The following is a 12,297-nucleotide window of genomic DNA, read 5'->3' as shown; positions in this document are numbered from 1 at the left end:
TGAGCCAGGCACTGATGGATGAGCACAGAAGAATGTCAAGAAGAGTCATTTGATTGTTATGTTCCACAGCAGAACATCACTATGAAGTAGTACACAGCTTTCCCCGAGGCCCATGGCTTATATAATCCCAGGGTTTTGGCTGAGATGTGTTGAACATGGGCTCCATCTCATGGGATGGTTCTTAAATCTAATCTGACAGTGCTTGGTTACTACAACAATGTTGGTACCTCTATTGGTGCCCGTGTCTCTTGCAGGCAGGTCATCATAGGGTTTGTAGTGGGGTTGGTGGTTCTCTCTCTCCTGTGGTAGTATGAAGGTACCCGTATCTTCCAGTATCATGAAGGAGGGGTGAAAGCTCTAATTAGGCACTACATCTATTTCCCATGTCCATTGAATTATATAGGTGTTGTCATTAGCAATCGTCCCTTGTCATCAGTTTGTGGAGAGTCACCCAATAGCAAAAGTAGTAAAAATAATTTAATTTTTACTACTAAAATTTTTAGATACAGCCTTAATTTTGCAGTGCGGGAGTTTGAACCCGGGGCCACATGCATAGCAGACAGGTGTCTGATGACTGAGCTCTGACTTGTCACTTCCAGCTCTTCCCTGGGATGCTTGCCACATGTTCTCTGTGTTTGTTTACTAGTTTTCAACATATCCCTGGATCAGACACAGAGATTTCCCCAGGAAAGCATAACACAAATGCACTCTAAGCTATTCATGGACGTTTGCAGATTAGAGTGACTTAGTATTGTGATCCACATTGCTAAGAATGATTTGAATGCTTAGCTCTCTCTGAGATTCTGCTCTTTGCTGGAGGCAAGTGTTCATAGCTAGTGCCCCCCCCCCCTTTCTTACTAACAGAAGACCTGAAGTTTTAGACTTTTCCATATGGTTGTTTTCCTAGTAACATCAACACTGACAAAACAAAAACAAAGCAATACACACACACACACACACACACACACACACACACACACACACACACACACACACGCCACCACCACCAAATCAACCACATCTTAGGAAAAGTCCAGACTCACTAAGTATTCCTTCCACTCTGGGAGGTTGACTATAAAGGCTTACATTTCCTGCTGTGATTGTAGCCTCCTTGAAAGAAGGAAGCAGTAACATGAACTTAGTTCTCTTGATCTCCACAGTGAGTCTAAGTCCCAATTTCCGTGGTCTTCCCTTTCTGACTACCTAATACACTTAGAGTTTCTCTGGCTGGCATTCCCCTATAGGACTGATTGAATTTAACAAATGTACACCAAGAATGACAGCTGACACTAATTCAATGAGCACAAGGTTAAATCCAATAAGAATTCCTGAGGTAATGGAGATGGTATGGTATGGAGGACTCAGAGGAGTCTGAAGAGTCCAGAGATTAACCTGAGTCTACACAGCTCCTTTGACTATAAAGCCACTAGGAAATGACAAAGCACTTTTAGGCAGTGTTGCCAGAGACTAAAAATTCAGTTTTAAGAAGCAAACAAAGCATTATGGTCAAGCTGATGCAATAATTTCGCAACCCAGTGAGCTGTTAGGCTCAAGAAAAGGAAGGCATTAGCGAAATGCAATCGGGAATGGACACATCAATTGCCAAAGCTGCTATCCCTAAACGTGAATAAAGTATTGAATGATTTTTAACTCAGATAGATGTTAGTTCAAGATAAAAATCTGTAGGCTGTACAGGTCTAAAAAATATAAGAAAGTCACACTAGGCATTCCAGGGAAAAAAAGAGGGAAGGAAAGATTTAAAATGATTAAAAACAAAGCCAAAACTGCTTGATTTAATGTATGTAGATGAAAGCTGTGGACCAGCGCTTCCCATGAGACTTTCTGATGGCAAGTCTCAGAAAACTAAGGAGAAACTTGCAGCTGGGCCCCTTGCTGGATCTGCCTCTCACAGCCCTTCTCAGTGGGACGGCAGGATTAGGGGTGGAGCTGATGTCATAATGGAATCTGTGCTTGCTTGGGCTGATTGAGCTCCTGATCTGAACACTAGGATTGGGGTGACAGCTGCTTTTTAACCTGTGAGCAGCAAGCCAGAGAGCAGCCTGGCAATTGCTTGCGCACTGACAGTTAAGGAGAAGGCAGTTTATACGTGTGCTACTCTTACTAAAGACTACATGAAATATTCAGTCAAGGACTTGGAGGGCTTGAAGATCCCACTGTGAATTTTCTATGACTGAGCTGAGTTCTTTTAAAATATACACACGATCAGTGAATTATGGTAATTCTTCGGTGAGGGATGGCTGCATGAAGATATTGAACATTGCATATGCAATTCACATATGTACCTCAGAGGGAGGCTGTCAAGTTTTAGGAGTAGGACAGTAGTACATGATACTGAAAATGGCTAGGATTTGTTAAAATTCAGAATGAATGCCATGAAAAAAATAAAAGAGAATGGGAGGAGGGGAGAATCTTTTATTTTTAGGATGAAACCTTTCTAAATCTGAGGAGTAAAATAGGATATTATGCCATTAAAATAAAATGTGTCAGGAAGCTGGTTTGATATATGTATACTGATGCTTATCCTAAACATTTAAGATGCACATAGCATTGAATTTATACTATGTTCATATAAAGGACTTATTTTGGCTTAAATAATAAATCTTTGTTTTTGGGTTTTTCAATTAAATGGCACCCTCTTTTATATTGTATGAAATACTTGACAACACTGTGGAATTTGGGGAGTAAATATAGATGTAGTGAGAATAACCCTAATTAATCTACCTTTGGATAGGACATTAACTATTACCTATATAATATGTTACTTCAAATTTTGTCTTAAGTTTTATCCTTTATGGAGGCACAGTAAATCGAATTTTATCATTTCCCTTCCTGACAGGGCTTTATCATAGCAAGTGGAGTTTGCTAATCTTGATCAGTGGCTGACAATCAATGCATCTACCATATTGATATAGAAAGAAGAACATGCCTCATCAATTCACATAGAAAAACTTAACATTGATTTACAACTTTAAAAAACTGTAAGCAAACTAAGAATAGAAAGGAGCGCTCACAGTCATATAAGGAACATGGATATAAAACCTGCTATGGCTGTCACAGTTATTGATATCAGGCTAAATGCTCCCCAGAACAACAGGTCAGGGATGTCTGCCTTCTTACTCAGCACATCCAGCATCCAAGACCAAATATGATGGCAATTAAAATGAACAGAAGGCATGTAGATTTAAATGGAAGAACGGAATTGTTCTTATTTATGGACAAGATTGTGAAGATTTTTTTTCAAATCTCAAAATATATATTTAAAAACTTATGAGATATTTTAGGTATTGCTTTGTTCAATATTCTGTTGTTTTGTCTAGTTTTTGTACACGTGACCTGTCTATTGGTGAGACTTGGGAACTGCAATCACCTTCTGTCATTGCATTGGAGTTATTCTGTGGTTTCTTTTCTTTTTCTTTTATTTTTACATCTAGCAGTATTTTTGAAATGAAATTTGGCGTATCTTCCTTTTGGAGTATTGTACTTTTGGCGATCAAGAAGTTACTCTATTCATCAATTATGACTAGTTTGGGTTTGAAGTTTATTTTTGTCAGATAGTTAAATAGCTATACTTGCTTTTTTCCCCTACCATTCCTCCGTTTTCATCCCTACAGTTCTTTCAGACAGGAACAATTATGGGTCAAGTTTTGATTGTGGGATAGCAACCCCATCCCTCACTTGATTCTCTGTCTTTCTGCTGGAGGTGGGCTCTACAAGTTCCCTCTCCCCACTGTAGGGCATTTTATCTAGAGTTCCTCCTTTGAGTTCTGAGAGTCTCTAACTTCCCAGGTCTCTGGTACATTCTGGAGGGTCCTTCTAACTTCCTACCTGTTGTAGTCACCTGTTCTATTCTTTCTGCTGGCCATCAGGGCTTCACCCAATACCTGATTATGTTCACTCTCCCCAGGACACCATCCCCTTTCCCTCCCAGGTCCCTCCCTCCTTCCTCCCTGCTTATGGTTGCTTTCTTCTCCCTCCCAAATGGGACTGAGCATCCTCACTTGGGCCCTTCAGCTGTTTGAACTTTTTGACTTCTGTGGACTGAGTCTTGGGTATTCTACATTTTTTTTCTGGCCAATATCCATATTTTATTGAGTACATACCATGCATGCATTCACTTTTGGGTCTGAGTTACCTCACTCAGGATAATATTTTTATTTCCACCCATTTGCCTGCAAAACTCAAGATGTCCTTGTTCTTAATGGCTGAGTAGTATTCTATTGTGTAAATAAACCTCATTTTCTGTATTCATTCTTCTATCGTGGGACATCTGGATTGTTTCCAGTTTCTGTCTCTCACAAATATGGCTGCTCTGAACATAGTGGAATATGTGCCCCTGTGGCATGGTGGGGTATCTTTTGGATATATTTCTAAGAGTGGTATTGCTGGGTCTTTAGGTAGATCTATTTCCAATTTTCTCAGGACCTTCCAAATTGAGTTCCAGAGAGGTTGTACTAGTTTGCAATTCCTCCAGCAATGGAGGAGTGTTCCTCTTTTTCCACATCCTCGCCAACATGTGTTGTCACCTGAGGTTTTGATCTTAGCCATTCTTATTGCTGTAAGGTAGAATCTCAGGTCATTTTGATTTGCATTTCTCTGATCACTAAGGACTTTGAACATTTCTTTAGGTGCTTCACAGCCATTCGAGATTCCTCCGTTGTGAATTCTTGGTTTAGTTCTTATCGACCAACCTTTTCCTATCTTTCTTCTAGGTTTTAGATTTAGCTTTTAAAATTTCAATTGGATTGTCTTAATTTTATCAACTGTTTCCTCAGCTTAGTCTGCAGTTAAGCCTATCAAAGAAAGTCTTTGTCTCTGTTCTTGTCCTTTATATCTATGGCATTTGCATTTGATAATTTTCTGTAGTTTTCATTTATCTGAAGAAGCTTTCCATTTTTTTATACAAATGGCCTACATTTTCCACTTTAAAATATTAATCATAGTTTTATTAAATTTCCTATCTGATATCTGAAACTTCATGTATATTTGAATCTGGCACTATTAAATGCTTTTATTCTTGACACTGTATTTTTTTCCCTACACCTTCCTCATGAAGCTTTGCATGAAAACTGGATATATTTACTGTGTTTTAAATTATATAAATGTTTTTAAATGCACGTGGCTTTTGCTCAGTGTCCAGGGCTGAGTTGTTAGAAGGATATTGCCAATGTGTTCTCTTCACACTTAGTTCTGACGCTGTAGAATTTATAGTTCAACCAGTCTCTCTTTATATAATCTAACTAATGCTCTGTCATCTGGCCACTGTTTCATTTCATATGGTGTTTTTCTTCTCAATCCAGGTGGAGCAAAAAAGCAAAATAACTGTCAGTTGTATGCCTACAATTCACTAATGAGATTTCAACTCATTGGGATGCTTTTCGCTCCTGAATTTTTCTCACTTTTTGAGAATCCACCAAGTCATATGTTTACTTTAGACTTTAGTTGTTTGGTAGTATGTGGACCTCTTGAATTTTAACGTACCTTGAAGTTCAGAGATCTTACATTTTATAATATTTGCATACATGCATCTCTCTAATGTTTACTTACGATTAGATTTTTAGCAATGCAACATTTACAAAATTTATACTTTCACTTGTCAAACATAAAGACGATTCCAAATGAGTGTATGCTTTATACTTTATATAGTTATTAGCATAGTGTTGATTCCCTATAAGCTTTTATAAACATATATTTTAAGATTTATTTCTAAATGTGGAATTGCTAGAGTAAAAGTATCTTGCTAGGTTTTGGTACCCTTTATACACACACACACACATACACAATTTATTTATTTGTTTTTATGTATATGGGCATTTTGCCCACTTGTATGTATGTGAACCACATTCATGCCTTCTGCTTACAAAGGTCAGAAGAGGGAGTCAGATTCCTAGAACTGGAGTTAGGATGTTTGTGAGCTAATATGTAGTTGCTGGGAAATGAACCGGCATTTTCTGCAGTTGCTCCTAACCACTGAGACACATCTCTGGCCTTCCTTTTGATTATAGTTCAATCTTGTCTACATGGAGAATTTCCTAGTGATGCAATTAATGTTGATGATTTAGAACCATGATCTTAGTCTAGACTCAGCTATGTATTTTATGTCCTGATTTTAGATATTTATATTGATCTACAATTTTTTTAAATACATAAACTTAAGATGCTGAGGGATGTTAAATTTTATTCTGAGATGAGAAAATTGGTCTGGGAGGTGGTGCTTTGGAAGCCTTGCTTCTGATTCAAGTAAGACCAGTTGATCTTTCATCTTTGTGTGTGTGTGTGTGTGTGTGTGTGTGACAATTACTAAACATAAAACATCTTCCAGGTCTGAAGATTAGTGGTTTATTATTCCATGTTTTGAATTGCCTGACTTTTAGTGTTAGATTTCTGATTCTGACTCCTAGACTCACCTCCACTCTACATTCACTATAACATAACTTCAGCTATTTAGACTAAAGCCAAACAAAAGGAAGAGGCTTAATGCCAAACAATAGGAGGAGGCCTAATGTTGCTTCCTTTCATCTCCCTCAGTTTTACTTTTTCTTTTTTTTTTAATTTTAATTTATATTCCCTTTTTATTGGACATTTTATTTATTTATTTACATTTCAAATGTTATCCTCATATCCCCTTTTTCTCCAGAGACCCCATCCCATCCTCCTTCCCCATGCTTCTGTTCAATGTCCCCTCACCCCTGCACCCACCCACACCCACCTCTTTGCCCTGGCATTCTTCTACATTGGGGCATCTAGCCTTCCTAGGACCAACTGCCTCTCCTCCCATTTATTCTCAAAAGGGCCATCCTCTGCTACATATGCAACTGGACCCATGGGTCCCTACATGTGCACTCTCCAGTTGGTGGATTAGTCTTTGGGAGTCTGGGAAAAGAACTAATGGAGCTGAAGGAGTTTGCAACTTCATAGAAAGAATATCAACAATATCAACCAATCAGATCCTCCAGTGCAGAGGATGACCTTGCTTGGCATCAGTGGAAGGAGAGGTCCTTGATCCTGAGAAAAACAGATGCCCTAGTGTAGGGGAATGCCGGGGCTGGGAGGCAGGGGGCGTGGGTGGGTGCATGGGGGTGTACCCTCATAGAAGCAGGGGCTGGGGAAAGAAAAAATAAAAATAAAAAGAGAGCATTTTATTCCTATTTAATAAGAGCACACTTTCTGGATAAGGACAGTTACATTTCAGGGGTAGGGAGAATAGAACCAACAGAAGTGTAGAAATTCTTAACATAGTTGGAAATTAAATGAATTTAAAAATTTCCAGAGATATAATCAGACACATGGGAGAGTGAGTCAATTTGACTCTGGCTATTTTCAGAATGTCTGATTAACAGATTTAGACTAGAAGTCTCGTTCTTATACCTGAGTTAATTAGAGTTCCTCACACAAGTATAAAATACCTTTGTAAGGTAGAGGAGGTATTAAGACAGAGTGTATATGATACTGGCATACAATACTGAGTATAAAAGAGCATGGTGGGTTAGGATAGAATATCAAGAGTACACTGGCTGTGGATATGCTCTCCAAGACCAAATAAAAGATGACATATAAGAAATAGCCTTCACTATTTAAATTCAGAATAATAAATAATGAGCCGTCAAATATCTTTAGCAATGCTCTTGGAATAAATTTGTCATTGAAACTGAAGCATAGTTAATTTAAAATAAAAGATGACATATATGAAATGACCTTTGACATTTAAAATTAGAATAATCAATAGTGAGTAGTGAAATAATTTGAACAATTCTTTAGGAATAATTCTGCAATTGAAACCAAAGCATTGTTAGTTTAAGAAAAAGTCAAGCAGTGGCACAGCTCCGTGGACCCAAATCCAGAGAACTGGTCTTCCAGGAGTGCTTTCACTCCTGTTCACAGGTGAGACACTTTTGCAACAATAACTGGCCGAATAAGAATCAGCCAGGAGAGACAGGTCTCAGGAACCACAGAGAAACTTGGAACAAGCTCATTCTAGTCTTCATCTGGGCCACTGAGTTAACCTTGTAGCACAGCTCTCTAAACTGAAATTCCGGCCAGAGAGAACTGGTCTCCCAGGAGAAATGTCACTTCTAAGTTCACAGGTGAACAGGCTCACAAGCTCACAGGTGGGACAGGCTCCAGGAAGAGATAGCAACACCACCTAGCACCAGAGTGACACAGATAGTAAGAAACAAGCACAAGAACCTAAGCAACAGAAACCAAGGCGTCTTGGTATCATCAGAACCTAGTCCTCCCAATATAGTATATTCCCAACAAAGTAACAAAATACCCAACACACTGGAAAAGCAAAATTTGGATTTAAAATCACATCTCATGATGATGATAGAGGACTTTAAGAAGGATATAAATAACTCACTTAAGTAAATACAGGAGAACACATGTAAACAAGTAGAAGCCCTTAAAGAAGAAACACAAAAATCCCTTAAAGAATTACAGGAAAACACAATCAAACAGGTGAAGGAATTGAATAAAACTATCCATGATTTAAAAATGGAAATACAAACAAGCAAACAAAAAAACACTAAGAAAGAGAACACTGGAGATAGAAAACCTAGGAAAGAGATCAGGAGTCACAGATGCAAGCATCACCAACAGAATACAAGAATTAGAAGAGAGAATCTCAGGTGCAGAAGATACCATAAAAATATTGACACAGCAGTCAAACAAAATGCAAAAAGCTCCTAACCCAAAACATCCAGGATATCCAGGACACACACACACACACACACACACACACACACACACACACACACACACACACACAAAACAAACCTAAGGATAATATGTATAGGAGAGAGCAAAGTTTCCTAATATAAAGGGTCAGAAAACATCTTCAATAAAATTATAAAAGAAAATGTCTGTAAACTAAAGAAAGAGATGCCAATTACATAAAAGAAGGCTACAGAACTCTAAATAGACAGGTCCAAAGAAGAAATTTCTCCTGTCCCATGATAAACAAAACACCAAATATGCAAAACAAAGAAAGAATATTAAAAGTAGTAAAGGAAAAGGTCAAGTAACATATAAAGGCAGACTAATCAGAATTACAACAGAATTCTCATTAGAGACTCTAAAATCGAGAAGATCCTGGGCAGATGTCAAACAGACCATAAGAGAGCACAAATGACAGCCCAGGCTACTATACCCAGCAAAATTCTCAACTACTATAGATGCAGAAATCAACATATTCATAAAAAACCCACAAATTTATACAATATCTTTTCATGCATTCAGCCCTACAAAGGATAATAGATTAAAAACTCTAACACAAGAAGGGAAATTACACCTTAGAGAAAGCAAGAAAGTAATCTTTCAACAAGCCTAAAAGAATATGTCCACAAAACATAATTCTACCTCTAAGAAAAAAAAATAACAGGAATCAGCAATCACTTTTCCTTAATACCTCTTAACATCAATGGACTCAATTCCCCAATAAAAAGACATTGAGTAACAGACTGGATATGTAATCTTAACCGAGCACTTTGCTGTGTAAAGGAAATGCCCTTAAGGGACAAAGACAGACATCACCTCAGAGTAAAAGGCTGGAAAAAATTTTTCCAAGCAAATGGTCTCAAGAAACAAGCCAGAGCAGCTATCCTAATATCAAATAAAATTGACTTAACCCAAAAGTTATTAAAACAGATAAAGAAGGACAGTGCATACTGATCAAAGAAAAAAATCTACTAAGATTAACTCTCAATTCTGCACATCTGTGCTTCAAATGCAAGGGCATCCACATTTATAAAAGAAACTTTTACTAAAGCTAAAAACACACACTGCACTTCACACAATAATAGTGGAAGACTTCAACACCACATTCTCAGCAACGGACAACTCATGGAAACAAAAACTAAAAAGAATCTAGTGAAACTAAAAGAGTTTAAGAACAAAATGGATTTATCATATCTATAGAACATTACATCCTAAAAAAAAAAGAATATTTTTTTTCCTCTGCACCTCATGGTACCCTTTCCAAATACCAGGTTACAAAACAGGCCTCGACATATAAAGGAAGATCAACATAGACTAAGGCTTGTCTTTAATAACAACAAAAACTAGAAGAAAAAACCCACATACACATGGAATCTGAGTGACAATCTACTCAATGAAAACTTAGTCAAGAAAGAAATAAAGAAAAAATTACACATTTAATGAAAATGAAGGCACTAAATACTTACAGCTCTGAGTACTTACCAAGAAAAAAAAAGCAACAAAAAACAAAGCAAACAAACAAACAAAGAAAAACTGGAGAGAACATACACTAACAACTTGACAGCACATCTGCAAACTCTAGAACAAAAAGAAGCAAGTGCACCCAAGAGGACTAGACTGCAGGAAATAATCAGACTCAGAGCTGAAATCAACCAAGTAGAAACAAAGAGAACTATACAGAGAATCAACAAAATCAGGAGCTAGTCTTTGAGAAAATCAACAAGATAGTAAAACCCTTAGCCAGACTAAACACAGGGCACAGAGGTAGGATGCAAATTTACAAAATCAGAAATGAAAATGGAAACATAACAACTTCTGTTGAAAAAAAATCATCAGATCCTACTAAAAAATGTCTATATTCTACAAAACTAGAAAATCTGGTTGAAATGGATAATATTCTAGACAGATACCAGGTACCAAAATTAAATCAGGATAAGATAAATCATCAAAACACTCCTATAACACTTAATACATAATAAATAGAAGCAGTCAATAAAAGTCTCACAAAAAAAGAAAAAAAGAAAGAAAAAGAAAGAAAGAAAGAAAGAAAGAAAGAAAGAAAGAAAAAATCCCAGGACCAGATGGGTTTAGTGCAGATTTTTTTCAGACCTTCAAAGAAGACCTAATACCAATACTCTTCGATCTATTTCACAAAATAGAAACAGAAGGAACACGAACACATTCTCATTTTTCATTTTTATTGGATATTATCTGTATTTACATTTCAAATGTTATCCCCTTTTCCAGAACACCCATATTTCCTTTCCATTCCCTTGCTTCATTGAAGGTGCTCCATCTCCCAACCACCCACTCCCACCTTAGCCCCTTGGCGTTTCCCTACACTGTAAAACAAGCCTTAACTGGACCAAAGTCCTCTCCTCCCATTGATGCCATAAAATGTTATCTATCCTCTGCAAATATGCAACTTGAGCCATGGGTCTTTCCATTTGTACTCAGTGATTGGTGTTTTAGTCTCTGGGAGTTCTGAAGGGTTTGGTTGGTTGATAATGTTGTTCTTCCCATGGGGCTGCAAACCCTTTCTGCTCCTTCAGTTCTTTCTTTATTTAGCCTCTTCATTCAGGTCCCCATATTCAATCCAATGGTTAGTGCAAGCATCTTCACCTGTATCAGTATAATTCTGACACAACCTCTGAGGGGACATCCATATCAGGCTCCTGCCAGTAAGCACTTGTTGGCATCAATAGTGACTGGGTTTGGTGGCTGCATATGGGTTGGATCCCCAGGTAAGGCAGTCTCTGAATGATCATTTCTTCAATCCCTGCTCCTCTATTTGTTCCTGTATTTCCTCCTGTGAGTGTTTTGTTTTCCCTTCTAAGAAGGACTGAGGCATTCACATTCTGGCCTTTCTTCTTTTTGAGCTTCATAAGGTGTGTGAATTGTTTCTTGGTTATTCCAAGCTTTTTGACCTAGTATCTGCTTATCAGTGAGTGCATACCACGTGTGTTCTTTTGTGACTGGGTTACCTCACTCAGAATGATAGCTTCTAGTTTCATCCATTTGCCCAAGAATTTCATAAAGTCATTGTTTTAAATAGCTGAGTAGTACTTCATGGTGTAAATGCACCACATTTTTGTTTTTGTATCTATTCCTCTGTTGGAGGAAATCTGGGTTCTTTCCCACTTCTGGCTATTATAAATAAGGCTGCTATAAACATGGTGGAGCACGTGTTCTTGTTATGTATTGGAGCTTATTTTGGGTATATACCCAGAAGTGGTCCTCAGATAGTTCTATGTTCAATTTTCTGAGGAACCTCCAAACTGATTTCTAGAGTGGTTGTACCAGCTTACAATCCCACTCACAGTGGAGAAGTGTTCCTCTTTCTCTACAACCTTGTCAGCATCTGCTGTCACCTGAGTTTTTGATCTTAGCTGTTCTAACTGTTAGGAGGTGGAATCTCAGGGTTGTTTTGATTTGTAGTTCCCAGATGACTAAAGATATTGGACATTTCTTTAGGTGCTTCTCAGCCATTCAGTATTCCTCAGCTAAGAATTCTTTGTTTAGCTCTGTACTCCATTTTTCAAAAGAGTTAGTTGATTCTGGCAG

This window comes from Micromys minutus, assembly GCF_963924665.1.
Source record: "Micromys minutus genome assembly, chromosome: 9".
Lineage (NCBI taxonomy): Eukaryota > Metazoa > Chordata > Mammalia > Rodentia > Muridae > Micromys > Micromys minutus.
This window is presented reverse-complemented; position numbering follows the sequence as displayed.